We start from the raw sequence: 14,782 nt of genomic DNA, 5'->3' as shown, positions 1-14,782 counted from the left end.
GGACCGCTTCCTTTGGAACACTGCAGAAATACTCCAAGCATTCCCCACCACGTCGTTTCTTTGAAAAAGAAGAGTTGAAAGAGTTAGAGATCTGAGTTAGACCCAACACACAGAGAACTCTGGATGTTTGCAGACTTTAGTCACCTTTTCACAAAGGAAATGGGCATGTGCTAACTGCACGTCTCCTCTTATTCACAGCCTTCATTTTCCTTCTTTCCTCCCTTCCCCAGGAGATAATGTAAGCTTAATTACATTCAGCTGAATTACAGGTTCACTAGGTATTGTTGATTTCTTAAAGTTTGCACCAAAAAAAAAAATAGACTTTCTGATCGACCCAGACAATGCTGAGTGCATTAAGATGATGAGGAAGGAAGGAAGGGAAGAAGGGAGGGGGAGGGCAAGCCAATCATCGGTAGACAAGAAGACACATACACTGTTTAATATTTCACTGGAAACTCATCACTTAGCAGCAAGGCAGTAGAGGGCACAAGAGAATCCAGTGTAGGAAGGTATATTATATTTTCCTTCATGGTAGTAAGTGGGTGTTTTTCACCCTACACCCTGATGGTAGCTCATTCATTTCTGGTGGTCCCCCATTTGAAGAAAAGCAGCATTCACATTGCAGAGTAGATTTTAAAACGTTTATTAAAGTGTTCTAATTGATGTGAGACCATTTCACTACCCTCAAATGTTTCATTTATCAGAACACTTTTTTCATTGAATGGGTCAGATTTACAGGGAAAAATAGAAGAGCTGTTGCTAACTAAAGGCTGACTGTAAACAACAATCAGGACCATGAATTTAAACTGCCTTTAATACTCGCTACTTTGATTTGCTTGTGCCCAATTTCTTCTGTAAGTTTTTACTGTAAAATAATTACATGTTTACACAAACGTTGCAAAAATACCATAAAGAACTCTTTCCTGAACCAGAATATTTTAGTGTGTAATTCCTACAAACAAACAAACAGAAATTCTCCTAATAATTATAACGCAATCATCAAAATAAGGAAATTATGCCCTGGCTGGTGTGACCCAATGGACTGAGTGCCAGCCTGTGAACCAAAAGGCCACTGTCTCAATTCCCAGTCAGGGCACGGGCCTGGGTTGCGGGCCAGGTTCCCTTTGGGGGCGTGCGAGGGGCAACTCGATGCATGTGTCTCTCACATGTCTGTTATTTCTCTCCCTTCTTCCCCTCTCTCTAAAAATAAATAAATGAACTCTTTAAAAAATAAGGAAATTAACACTGATATATTACTACCATCTATTTCTCAGATGCCATTCCAGTTCTGACATTTAATTAAATAATGTTTGTTGTAACAACAGGATACAACTGAAGATCACCTGTTGCACTTCATTGTCACGTCTCTTTAGTTTCCTTCACGCAGAATTGTTCCCTCAGCCTTCCCTTGACTCTCCTAACTTTGATGCTTTTGAGTATTACATGCCGAGTATCTTGTAGAACGTCCCTCCGTTTGCATTGGTCTGATGCTTCCTCCTGCCTGCATTCAGGTTGTGCGTTTTTGGCAGGAGTACCACGAAAAGGATGCTGTATTTCTATTGCATCCAACCAAGTTGCGCATGATTTCAATTGTGTATCGGTGATGTTCACTTTAATCACACAATCGAGGTTGTGTCTTTTTGAATTTTTCTTTATAAACTCACTCTTTTTCTCTTTGTAATTAATACGAATTTTGTGTGGAGGTACTCTGAAACTATGCAAAGTTCCCATTTTTTATTAAACTTTTTACCCTTTAGCTGTAACATCCATTGATGTTTCTTGACTGAATTAATTATTACTCTGATGGTTGCTAAATGGTGATTTTTCTAATTCCATCATTTCTCCATTTATTAGTTGGCAATTTACTGTAAGGCAGGGGTGTCAAACTCATTTTTACCAGGGGCCACACCAGCCTCACGGTTGCCTTCAAAGGGTCAAATGTAATTTTAGGACTATATAAATGTAATTACTCCTTAACAGTTAAGCGAGAGCTCGGTGCTGCCACCGGGTAGAAACAAGGTGCCAGGCCAGATAAAACAAGGTGGAGGGCTGGCTTCGGCCTGCGGGCCTTGTGTTTGCCACCTGTACTGTAAGGAAAAGCTTTCTCTTCTCTCCATTTATTTCTTTGTATCGGTGTGGACTTACAGATTCTCATCTTATTCAGTAATTACAATTCATTACTATCATTACTTATTTTGATACATAAATTGTCCCAGATTTAACCAGTGGAAGCGCTTTCAAGCTGACTTCTGTGTCTTTGGCATTTTCCCATCATTCTTTGAGAATGTTAATCTTTTGAATGATAGCTTTGCTGGGCTCAAGGGAAGGGGTCTTCTTAGAGTGTGAACACCTGAGCTGCAGTCTTCTTGGCTGCTTTCATTCTTAGTTGGGTCACCTTGGGAGAGTGTGGGGACAATTAGTCCTTCGGACCATCTGGAGCCATTGCTGTGAAATTCAAGCTAAAGGGGGGAGATTATAGTATAAGCTGATTTCCATTCCTAGAGACTTTCCAGAATCATTCTGTGCATTGATGGCCTAATGAGTTCCAGAGGCACCATTTGAAAAATCTGTTTGCCTGCCCTGCTTGTAGCCTGTGAGAGTTATAGGTTTCAGTTGAATAAATACATGCTTGAGTGGCTTTTTCCTCTCCCAAGTATTTGATGCCACGTAGGCTGGAATCTTTCCGCAAGGGTGCTCTGGCCTGAGTGGTACAGAGGTCAGTGCAGCAAAGTCATTTCCTGGGAGGATAAGCCCAAACCACACTGTGAGGCCTATCTTATCTTCCATCCCCAGCCAGGCCCTATCTCAGCTGGCTTTGCTCCATACAAACAGATGGAAATGACTGTGGCTGAGCATATGACTCCTAGTCATTGCAAGTGAGCTGTTTGGAGGCAGGAATCCAGAACCAGGAATCCCCCTGCCCCTCTGGCTGCCCAGGGTGCAGGTGGCAGGTGGAGGTAAGAATGGCAGGGGAAGTCATTTGTAACCTGGCCTCAGCTTGGTTTTCAAATCTTAGAGGTGATCGTGGATATGAAAGTACCTGGCTCAGTGTCTGACTTAAGTATCAGGGAAGACACTTAAAATCCAGGCCCCTGCCACTGTCCTCACCTGCTCTCAGCCCCCGAACCACGTGTCGCCACCCCGTTCTGACTACCTTACCTACTACATACTGTCCTTCATGGGAAGGCGTCTCTGGTCACTTCCCAATCCAAACATTAAAAGGCAAGATGGAAATTAATATCTGTATTGATTGACTTAAATCTGTACCAAAGGAAGCATGGTATCAGTCTTATTAATCATGAAATTTAGTATTTATAAATTTCATTGCATTTGAAAACAATCTATGGTTAGATTTTCCTGGGTCTGTATGAGCAATGCTGAGTACACAGTAGTAAATCTAAAATCAAGTAAATTACGTATAGACAATTACTTTCAAAAGCAAAAAATTATAAAAGAACCATAAAAAATTTTAAAAAAATGACATTTGATGTGGGGTGAGCATACATTTTAAGATGTTTAAAACGATATGGAGCAGCAAATCCAGACTAGGAAAGTTGAGGCCTTACAAGGGACCTAAGCCAGCCGGAGCAGTTAGGTAGTGAGCCCCACTTCCTGGGGCAGGGGAAGGGGTGTTGGAGAACCCCACAGAGGCTGGACAGCCAGCTTGTTATGGAGAACTAAGCATCTTCCTGTGCTGGATGGTACAATAGAATGGGAATCAGCTCCTAATTAGTTTGTGACCCTGGGCAGATTGCGCTCATCTCTGGGCCTCAAGGTCTTCGATAAAACCAAAAAGTAAACAAATACATGAAAATCCTTAGAGCTCTAAAAGCTCTGTCTGAAAATGTTGGACAACATGATTGCTCCCTATCCTAGAAACTCTGAAACCCTGTGCACTGTCCCGAGCTTTGATTCCAGGAGCTAGTGTTTATTTTGAGCATCAGTTTCTGCGCAGCCTGTAATCAAGGATGCAGCCTCTGTCACTGCTGGTGTCTCCTCTGCAGAGGAAGGGGACCAGCTGGGTTTTGTGAGCTGACACTTCCCGCCTTCAAACATAACTGTGGCCCTGCCCTAGGTGCTGGGTGGAAAGAGGGGCTTTCTTCCTAACCCATAAATGTACTGGTTTGTAGTTCTTGCCTTTAAGGATTATATTAAAGGGAGCAACTCATAAAGAAAAGATATTTTTTAAGGTGGAGTATTAGTTTTCTATGGTTACCATAAGAGATGACCACACACTGTGTAGCTTAAAACAACAAAAATTTACTCCCTCCCAGCTCTAGAGGCCAGAAGTCTGAAATCAGGATGTCGGCAGGGCCACAGCCGCCCTCCACACGCCATGGGGGGATTGTCCCACGCCTCTTTCAGTTTCTGGTGCTCCCGGTGTTCTTCAGTTTGTGGTCGCAGCCCTCCGATTTCTGCCTCTGTCTTCTTGTCCTCGTCTCTGTAAGGGCACTTGTCACTGGATTTGGGGTGCACTTGAGTGACCCAGGATGACCTCATTTATAGATCCTTACCTCTGCAAAGAACTTTTTTTCCAAATAAGGTCACATTCACAGTTCTGGGAGTTAGGATATAGACACCTTTTGGGGGGCGACCATTCACCCCTCTGTAGGTGGCATGACTGATGGGCCACTGGCTCTTAGCTGAGCTCATGGGTGCTTGGGTGGTGGTGGGTAGGGAGGGTACTGTTCACAGCGTCAGGGAGAGGCAAGGGTGAAAAGAGTGAGGAGTGTGCACATGGCCCCCTGCTGACACTGGCTGGTGCTGTCGCCAGCAGCCCTGCAGTTAGAGAGGGCCATTCTAAGCACCCATCCCTGGTCCTTTCCCAAGGAAGATGCTGTATTGGTAGGTTAAGGCTTGGCTGTGTTACAGTCAAAAACAACCAAAATCTCTACGGCTCACACACCAAACATTTTTTTCTTGCACTTGCCTGAGGTCTGTGACAAGTTGACCGCAGGTCACCTACACTCTGGGACCAGGCTGATGGAGCGGTACATTTGGAATATGGCCAGCCCTGTGGCGGAGGGAAAGGAGCACATGGTAAACCTCAGGCTGGCTCTTGAATCTTCTGTCTGGAAGTGACGGACGTTCCTTCTGCTCATTTCACTGGCCAGGGCGAATCATATGGCTAAGCTTGATGTCAACGAGGAGGAGAAATATCCTCTTCTCCTGGGGAGGGGCAGCGAGTATTAATGAACCACAGTGAGGCCAGCCGCAGGTGCTTCAGAAAGAGCCGTTTGTCTATAGAGAAGTCGCATAGCTTCTTTTACCACCTTCCACACATGGAAGATGGCTGTGCATCTAGGCTTTCTCGAAACCCTTAGCATTCACGTCTCCAAGGACTGTGCTGTCTGCATGTTGTGACTACAACCTGCTCTGTACCCTGTACTCCCCAGGCCTGCTATCCATCCTCATTCCTCATCTCCCTGGTGGGGCGGGGAACCACTGAGTTGTAGTTTCAGGTCACTGTCTGGGAGAGCTGCTGTTGGAACTATGCTTTCCAAACATACCCTACATCAGGTGTTTAAAGCGTGGTTATTTTCACAATAGTCATAGGAAGAACCCTTTGCTCCTTCCTCTGTTTGCAGAGGCTCTGAGCAACGGTCAGGGGCTTGGCTCTGATTCCATCTGTGGATCCCCAAAGTCTTCAATGATTAAGGCCTTAGAGAGGCCTAGCGCAGCTTCCATGTGTCTGGTGGTCCGCAGGACAGACTGCCAGGGTTCTGTAGCATGCCTGAGTTGTAAGTGAAATCGTGTGAGAGCATGTGTCCAGTGCATGCATATTTTCTGGGACCAGGAACCGTAGTCTGCATCTGACTTCCAGAGAATCTGTGAACCCAGGAAGATTAAGGACCATGGGATCTGATCTAAACCCTTCATTATATGAGTAATAGAGAAATTGAGGTTTGGGTCCTTGCACCAAATGGACTGATTCTCCTTAATATATTAGCTGATCACTTCATCAAAAATTTTTTCCTAAACCTTGGTTTTGTTTCAATGAGTTAATTTCTCTAACAGTGCAACCTACTCTGTGAAAAAGGAAGACTCTTTGGAAAGTTACATTGACTTTTAAAACCACAAGGGTATAATTTGGTACATTCCTACCCCAGCAATTATTACCCTTTGAGTGCCTACAGAGCTACCTTGAGCCTTCCCTTTGGTCTCTGTGGGGATTTATTACATTTCTAACAGGCAAGTCTGAAGCCTTCCAGTGCTGGCTTACCAGAAGGGTTTGCTTTGGGGATTTCACAGACAGGGCTGCTTCTGTCTTGTAAGGAAATTTACATCCCCTAAAGCAGAACAGGGAATGACCGTGGCAGATGATGGTAATAGGGTTGCATCAATATTACATGTCTCCCAGGCAGAGAACCAATATGTTTTAATAGCACAGGTCTATTTATCCTCCTCTTCTTCCTTTATGAAGCTGGTTGGGAGTGAGTAGTATTTCCTCTTTACAGATAAGGAAACAGAGGGTCAATATTTTATTAGCCTCTAGAGCAGAGATTTTAACAGTGTCCTTGGATGGGGCTTCGGGGGTCTACAACCCCCTGAAATGATCTGCAAAGACAAATATGTATTTGTATGTACCTTTGGGAGAAGGGGAGAGGAAAGAACATGTGATTTTCATCAATTTCTACAAAGTTCTGTGTCTATAAAAGGTTTAGAACCACTACCCCAAGGCTTCTATTCTTATAAAATAATTGGCATATTAGCCCAATCTTGACATTCAGCCCTTTTTTGATGAGTTCTCTCGTTTTTATTTTTTTTAAATTGAGGCTACAGTGGTTTGTAACATTATATTTCAACATCTGTATATACTACACCATGCTCACCGCTAAAAATCCAGTTTCCGTCAATCGCTACGCTGCTGACTCCCATTACCCACATTACCCTCCCTCCGCCCAGTTCTCTCCTGTTTTCCTTGGTTGCTGATCTCCACAACAGCAGACAAAATAGAAAGCAAGAACAGCTGTGGAGGAGTCACATTTATAGAAGCTCCCCTAGACTGTCTGAAAGGCTAGTTAAAATCTTACGTCTACTCATGGTCGTCCTACATATATTAGAGTCCCTGCATGATAGAGCAGAAAAAACCCTTAAGAATGCTCAGGATTCACGGGTGGGAAGACTGAGGTCCAAAGTGTTGATCCCATTCACCTAATACATCAGTGATCGAGTTAGTGTCTATTCATTGTGAGAAATGAACTCCAATCTTTGTTGGGAACCTCTTGCCAATATTTCTCAACAAACAACAGTTCAGTATGACTCATGTTTCTTGACATTATGCAAATGAAGGAAACAAGACTGAGTGGCTTTCTGTCCAGAGAACAGGAAATGAAGCCGGTCTGGGGCCACATGTTCCCTTGGGACACATTGTAGTGTCAGAAATGGGTTCTGGAAGAAGCAGGCCTTTGTTTGCTTCTGGTTCATGAGTAAGCCCCTCCTCTTGGCCATGGCAGGAGGGGTGGCTCCAACCCACATTCCCCTGGAGAGAATCTCTTCAGGACCCCCATCTGGTTCTGCTGCCCCTAGAACGTCCCTCCCCGGCCTTGCTCCCCATTGAGGGAAATGTTGAGTTTTCCTGATTAGCTATTCTGGGAAACGTTTTCAATTAGCAATAATCGTGCCTCGGATAAACCTCATTGGCTACGATACTGCCACGGCGCAAAGCTTGATTAGCTATTCTGAGCCAACCAGTCCCTCTCACATGAAACAGAACTACAGTCAAAGGGCAGCTTGGACCTGGGGGGCCGGAGAAGCACTAAACTAATGCTGTTAATTTGCTGTATTTTATTTTTAAGTCTTTTAGCCTCTCAGGTGGACTTCATTCTGCCTGGAGAAACCCTGGACTTGTGTAACACCCATGAGGGGTAAAAACTAGTGTTAATCTCACTGATGAGGGGGTCAGTTACAGAGAGTGGCCATGTGCTGGTTTATTCCAAAGGGCATGGGTTTCTGACACTATTTCTTCAGAGGGGTATGTGATAAGACACTTCAGAAATGTAGTGATTTATAGGAGGGGTATTAATTACTGCAGAGTAGGAAAGCTGGAGGATCCTTTTAGATATTAGTCAGTCTTTAGACAGACAGATGAGGAAACTGAGGTCCAGAGAGGGGCATTGGCTGCCCCAGGGTCCAGAGCCAGGTGGTAGCAGAACTGGGCTAAAGCCCTGGGTCTTGTGACTGAGCTGGGATGCTTTTGGCCACTCTGCACACCTTGTCTTTCTATATCCCTCCATACGCATGGAATCTTCCTCAAACTCCAGTCTCCAAATTGTACCACAGGTTAATTGAGGGCCCCAAAATCAAAATTTCAAGAACTAATTTGGTAGATCATGAGATCTGCCAAATAACATCTAAGAGACTTTTGAACACACTATCATTTAAGTGGAGAAGGGGTCCCTCCCTTCCTCTGCAGTCAGGGTACTGCAGGCTCCTTCTGCCTGTAAATACCTGAGCGCTTGCCAAGCCCAGAGCCTGGGGCTCCCACTATGACTTGGCTCCACCAAGTCATCCATCTACACATGTTCAAGGCCACCACTGTGGGAACCAGCTCTCATCTCCTGCCCCTAGAGACTTCAAACCACCCCTCCCCACCCCTCTCCCTAGCCAGCTCCAGCCCCTCTCAGATTGTGCGGGAGCCAAAGGTTTGTAATAACAGAGCACAGGCACAGACGCAACCCAGGCCGGAGGAGCTTGACCAGAGGCAGGAGCGTAATAACCCAGGACAACCACTCAGCTCCCGGGGAGACGCGGGGTGGCCCTAACGCAGAATAAAATCTCTGGGCTGTTTCTTCAGTGCATAAAACAAAAGGTGAGGGGTTTCTGGCAGGGGAAGAATGCGTGATTATTTATGGTGCTGGTCTGGAGAGGAGGAGAACGTGGAACTCTTTCCAACTTGGAGCGTGACTCACTTCCCCCTGGGGGGCGGCCGGGCGCAACGGGCGCGCGCCTGCAGCCTCGGGCCACCGCACACTCCAGCCGCCGGTTTGTTTACGGTGGTGGGTTATCAGCGGCTGCGCCGAGCGATAAAGTGTAGGAAAAGAGGCGGTGTCTTCGGCAGGCGGGCGGGCCCGCGCTCCTTTCCCACAGTGATTAGGATCAGCCAGGGCTTTGCAAGCCGCAGTTAAGGATCTCTGGTGCCCGGAGCCGCGTCTCCCCCTTCCTGCCCGCCCGCCGGCTGGCCGCCTGCTGCCCCGCGTGGGAGCCGAGGTCAGGGCTGCGGCAGCCGGTCAGGGGGAGGCGAGGAGACCGGGGTGGGGAGAAGCAGTCTTGCGGGGGAGGGAGCGCCAAGGCCAAGGAGGCTGGAAAAGAAGAGAAAACTAGCATCCAAATAAAAATGCGCAGCCCCCATGTTAAGAGGCGGAAGAGGGCTGATAGGATTTTTTCTCCTCTGAAGGAGTGGCCGATTCCCATCCAGCATTTACTTTTCTACAGTCCTTTCCCATCGTTTCCCCTATATTTCCCTTGGTTTGCATTTGGCCTTGACTCATTTTCTCTTCCTTTCCATGGCCATGTTTTTGTTCATCCCCGGGACAAGTACTTGTAAGGGGGTGGGCGGGAGTTCTGAGACGCAGAGCCCTGGTCCAGGCCCTCAGGGTTGTCCATCCCCATCGCAAAGGCAGGCAGTGGGTAGAGTACCTGCAGCACCCCATTCCCCGCCCCCAGCCCCACCTCCCCCAGCTGTAAGGAGCCAAGGAGCTTAGGCAGGAACTGCTCTAACCCATGGGGGGCACTAACTTGTTTAATCCTCACAGTCCCTTTTAGAAGGTACCATTATTATGCCATTTTGCAGATGGTAGAACAGAGGGTGAGTGACTGATAGGAGGGAAGGTCACAGAGATAGGTAAGGTAACTTCTCCTTGAATGAGGAGGACCCACATTCACTATATAACATTGCAATAAAGGGTGGCTTCAATAGGCTGGCTGAACTGGCGTCATTTCATCTAGAGAAGACAAGGACAAAGAGTGACTTAATTATTTAAATACATGGTAGAGTGAGCTGAGTGCCCCCAGGTCTCACCACCGGGGACAGATGCCTTCTTGGTGGCACTGTGGGGAAGGCTGCCCAGAGCAAAGGCTCCCCAGCCCTCTGCCCAGCCTCTCGGAGGGAGTCGTTCCCCGGAGCCCCCAGGGCCTGTCCCTTCTCGGCACTCCAGTTACCACTGGACTCCCCAGGCCGAAGCTATGGGGAATGAGGAAGCTTTTCACTCTTCTTCTCTCTGTCTGTGTGACATTCCTGTAGTGCAGCCCCAAATCTCTACTGTCTACGCTCTGATTCCCCGCGAAACTCGAACAACTTGGTCTTTCCAGTTGACCCTTCTGGTCTCGCTGCTCCTGATAGGAATCCGATACGTGTTTGGCCAGGCAGGGGACACTCAGCATTCATTGCTCTTCTCCCTCGAACAGGTCTGTCTTCCTGGGTCACCAGGCTTCTCAGGCCTCCTTTCCCACAGAATGAGCTCCTCCCAGGACTTAGTTGTCAGACATGCTCAGACACAGCAGGCTGCAGCTCAGGTCCAGACTAGGACCTTGGTTCCCCTAGTAATAGCTAGCAAGTGCTCAGTCATTCTGACGCAAGATTCTGATCAGTTGTTCCGCAAGGGAGGCCAAAACGAGGCTGGGGGTATCAACAGCAGAAACAGTTTTCCGAGTGAAAAGGAAGGATTACTTATAGAGGCATGCTAACAGGAAAGTTATTTCAATTTCTCTAAGGAAAAGTACCCAACCTTTCTTGAATAGTTCAGGAGTAGGAGTCCTACTTCCTTCCAAGCTGAGCCCTTGGTATTCCTGAGGAGGACTGACATGTTCTACCTTTACAATTAAATAGTAGTGGCCTTTTCCTAATTCAGGCAGTATAGTTTTTCCATGTAATTTTTTTCCCATATGCTTTTTTTAAGTCTTAAACCTTTAACACCTGCAGGCAACAAAACTAATGAACAAGTAGTAAACAGATATGAATGGGAAAGCTTGAAAACCATGGATCATGCTGAGTTTGTTGCCTTTTTTAAGGAACATGTGTGCTTGTGGTTTTATACTGCTTACCCATAATGTAGCCATATTTTCTGCTATTAAAATTGTTCCTAGTTCATGGATGGAATGAAACAGACCATTATTCCCCAGTGTTCCAGGAAGAGCCTCATGTTTCAGGAAGCACACTCTCCACAGCTTTTAGTTCTCTACCACCTGAGTACACTTGAGCACAGCTATTGTAGATTCTCCAGTGTTCATTTCCCTTCTCCTTCCCCCTCCCCTGCTGTTTCCCATCACAGCCCAGGCTGACTCCCAACCTCTGCCAGGCTAAAGATAACCTCTCCATCTGGGATAACACCCACAGGCTAAATTTATTCCCAGGGGTGAGTTGGGGTTACCCTGACCGGTGGTCCAGGCAAACACTGGAGCACCCATGGCTTTGTGTCATCCCAAGAGATGGAAGGGGCATGGGAAGCGGAAGGGACCCACAGGTAGGGGAGAACAGGGAGGGGTAGGGATGAAAGAAGCGTACAGAAGCTTTCTGTCCACTGAGATGGACAGAAAGCTTACAGGAGGGCTTCAGAGCAGGGGTGACACCTGTGAGTACAACATAAGCTGAGTTAGTCTGAAGGATTTGACTGCTTCCAGCAAAGATTCCTTTTCTGTCAGTTATAATGTTACTGTAATACAACCCCCAGAGGGAAAAGCCCAGTGCTAATCAGGGATCAAGAAGTCAGTGGACTTGATGTACAGAATGGGGTGTTTAATTTTATGATGTGGCTATGGGTTACATGAGAGACTAATAAAAAAAACTCCATAAAATGTGGCTTGGAGCAGTGGGGTTGCAGCCTCTGCCAGAGGGTCAGCCTTGCTCAGAAGTGGTTTTAGAGCAGGGCTGATGTCTAGCTGGTGTGCACTGGTATGGCCGTTTTGATTCTTGCACTATTGAAAGCCTCCCGTACTGGTTGTTAACTAGCTGCTGCATTTAGCTTTTGTAAGCGCTCCTCTGCCGCACAGCCTGCTCAGCCCCCACTCTGGGACTTCCCCAGGATCCAGCAACCAAATACAGAGACCTGCAGATCCTGTTTGTGCCATGTCCCCAGCATCTCATCGTTTCTGAGTGGCTGGTGCCCATGCAGTATCGGTTGTTAAATATTTGAAATATCACCCACCCTACCCCATGTTTTCCCGGGACTGGGCCTGTCAGATACCTGTGGAACAGACCAGGGCCACAGCTCCATAAGACTCCCCTTCACGGATGCCAGGCCAGTTCAGGGGGCCCAAAGGAGGCTTTCTTAAGAGATGCCTCTTACTTCCCCAGTTGTTGCAAGAACACACCCAACTTGGTGTTGGCTGCTTCAAAGGAGAGTTTTAATAGGCACAGGAATGACTTCAAGGTTGAAGAATATTTTTGGAAGAAACAGACAAATTTGCATAAGGTTTTCCAACCAGGAATTACATTTGCCATAGAGTCTGGATTAGAAGGATACTTAGAGGACATCTGGTATCTCTTCACAGCCAATCTGGAACCCTTTTATATCCCCCCTTGGAAGACAGCCAGCCCCTTCCAGGTCATGTCCATTGGCAGACAAGTCAGCTCTTTGAAAGAAGCCTACTGTATGAACCAACCGGGGCTGAAATCTTCCTAAGCGAATCCAAGCACGAACCCCCTTTGTTTCCTACACATCTCAAATGTTGGTCCCTCACTGACATGGAGTTGCAAGCTCAACGATAGCCCCAAAACAAGCAGCGCCACCCACTAAAGTGTCTTATAGTAGCATCAAGAGAGCTGAGAGGTCTTGCAATCATTCATTCATTCAGCCAAGTTTATAGAGCAGCCAGGAAGTGCCAGACAATTCAATGCGGGAGATTCATCAGTGAACTAGAAATGGCTGTGCTCTGCGAGACTGCCCAGTCCCCCGGGGCCAGTGCTAGAGAGCTGGGAGACCAGGGAAATTGGGAATGGCTGCATGTTGCTCTGAACCCCATTCCAGGCCTGGGTCTGTCTTATGTGACTCTGGGCAAGAAGCTCCTGTCTGTGGTTCTCCTCTGTTCCCACAGATTGCTAACTGCCTGGTGAGCCCACCGAGAGCATGGGGCTCCCAAGGTGAATCCTCACGGTGCAGGCGTTGGCATGCACGGGCTGAGGGCTCTTTGCTGTCTCTCCTTGCACTCTCTAAAAGTGCTTGTGAGCCTCAAACAGCATTTTCTAATGTAGTTTGCTGAATTAGTAATTAGACAGAACAATTCTCTTATCTTTATCGAGAAATATTGGACAATCTAGATAAAAAGACAATTGAAATGATTTATAAATTCATCATTGTACCTCTGTGAATATGGAAGATATATACACACATGTACATGCATACATATATTCATTATTATAATCTACCTTTTTCAACCAGTTATTTTCCCAATGAGCACAATTTTAAAGTAGATCCCTTTATTCAAAACTATTTCATTAATACACACAACTCTGAAGGACTTCCCCAAAGAAAGCAGTGGAGAATCAAGAGTTTGATTATCTTAGGAGTAAATCCGGCATTTGCCAGGGACAGCAGATCAAGTTTGTCCTTATTTATATTAAGAAATTGGGGGTGGGATGGTGATTTTCATAAGCTGGTGCCCTGGCTGCCCTTAACTCCCAACTCCAGTCTGGTAGTTCTCCTGATGAGACAACTGGGAATGATGGAGATGGAGCCCAAAGGAGCCAGGGCAAGCCTGGCTCTGCTGGGGACCTCCTGAAGGGACCTGGAGCAGGACTTCCAGTATTTGAGCCAATGGATGGAGACTGTGGGGATGAGGCTATAAAGGTGGTGGGCCTTAGGTTACGTCAGCATTCAAGAGTGAGTTCCCCTGGTCCTAGGACTGAGAAGAAGCTGAACCTGGGAAGACATCAGAGCTGAGAGGCTTCCTTCTTTCTGGTGCCTTGATTGGGACAGACTATGTGCAGTTACTTACAGGAATATTGTCACTTAAGGAATCCCAGAAGCTGGCCATGGGCCTCAAAGAACAGATAAGAGAAAACTGTGCACCTTAGGGGCTCAGCAGGCAGAGAGAGGGAGAAGGAGAACCCATCGAACAGCTCTTCAAGGAAGTAGCGCTGCAGAATAAGCAGCCTGAGCAGGAGCAACAGGGACATCAAATGCAGTATCAAAAATAAAAAAACCTAAAACATATATTTTTTAAAGATTTTGTTTATTTATTTCTAGAGAGAAGGGAAGGAATGGAGAGGGGGAAACATCAATGTGTAAATATCAACGTGTGGTTGCCTCTCAAGCGCCCCCTACTGGGAATCTGGTCTGCAACCCAGGCATGTGCACTGATTGGGAATCGAACCAGTGACCCTGTGGTTCACAGGCCAGCACTCAATCCACTGAGCCACACCAGCCAGGGCCTAAAACAAATTTTGAACTAAAGTGCTCATTGGATGAATCAAAGCAGGAAGAACAGGGACTTAGAAGATCAAGTGCAAGAATATCCCAAACATAGAACAAAAACACAAAGAGACGGAAATCATGAGGACAAAATAAGAGACTAGGAAGTTAGACTCAGGAGACCTAAGATGTCAATAATAGGAGTTCCAGGAGGAGGAGAAAAATAAACAGAGGAAGGAGAGGGAATAATTAGACAGATGATAGAAGATTTCTTGTTTGAATGAAAAAGACCTGGATCTGAGGTTTAAAAAAACTCATGGAGTCACTAGGACTGAAAGCCACATACCAAGCCCATCCCTACTAAAATCCTTGAATAGCAAATATAAAGGGAACCTCTTGTCCATTTCAATCCAAAGAGGAAAACTTTAATTACA

The 14,782-nt window shown here is 46.4% G+C and overlaps 1 long non-coding RNA gene and 1 pseudogene across 1 annotated transcript in view; one reads left to right on the top strand and one right to left on the bottom strand.

Annotated features, from left to right (window-relative positions):
* The window catches only part of LOC123479355 (uncharacterized), a 47,228-nt gene that overhangs the window by 22,197 nt on the left and 10,249 nt on the right, over positions 1-14,782 (top strand). The window lies entirely within an intron of this gene.
* On the bottom strand, positions 7,553-7,670 carry LOC112301036 (U4 spliceosomal RNA; annotated as a pseudogene).

This window comes from Desmodus rotundus, chromosome 2 (genome assembly GCF_022682495.2).
Source record: "Desmodus rotundus isolate HL8 chromosome 2, HLdesRot8A.1, whole genome shotgun sequence".
In the NCBI taxonomy this organism is placed as follows: Eukaryota; Metazoa; Chordata; class Mammalia; order Chiroptera; family Phyllostomidae; genus Desmodus; species Desmodus rotundus.
This window is presented reverse-complemented; position numbering and strand designations above follow the sequence as displayed.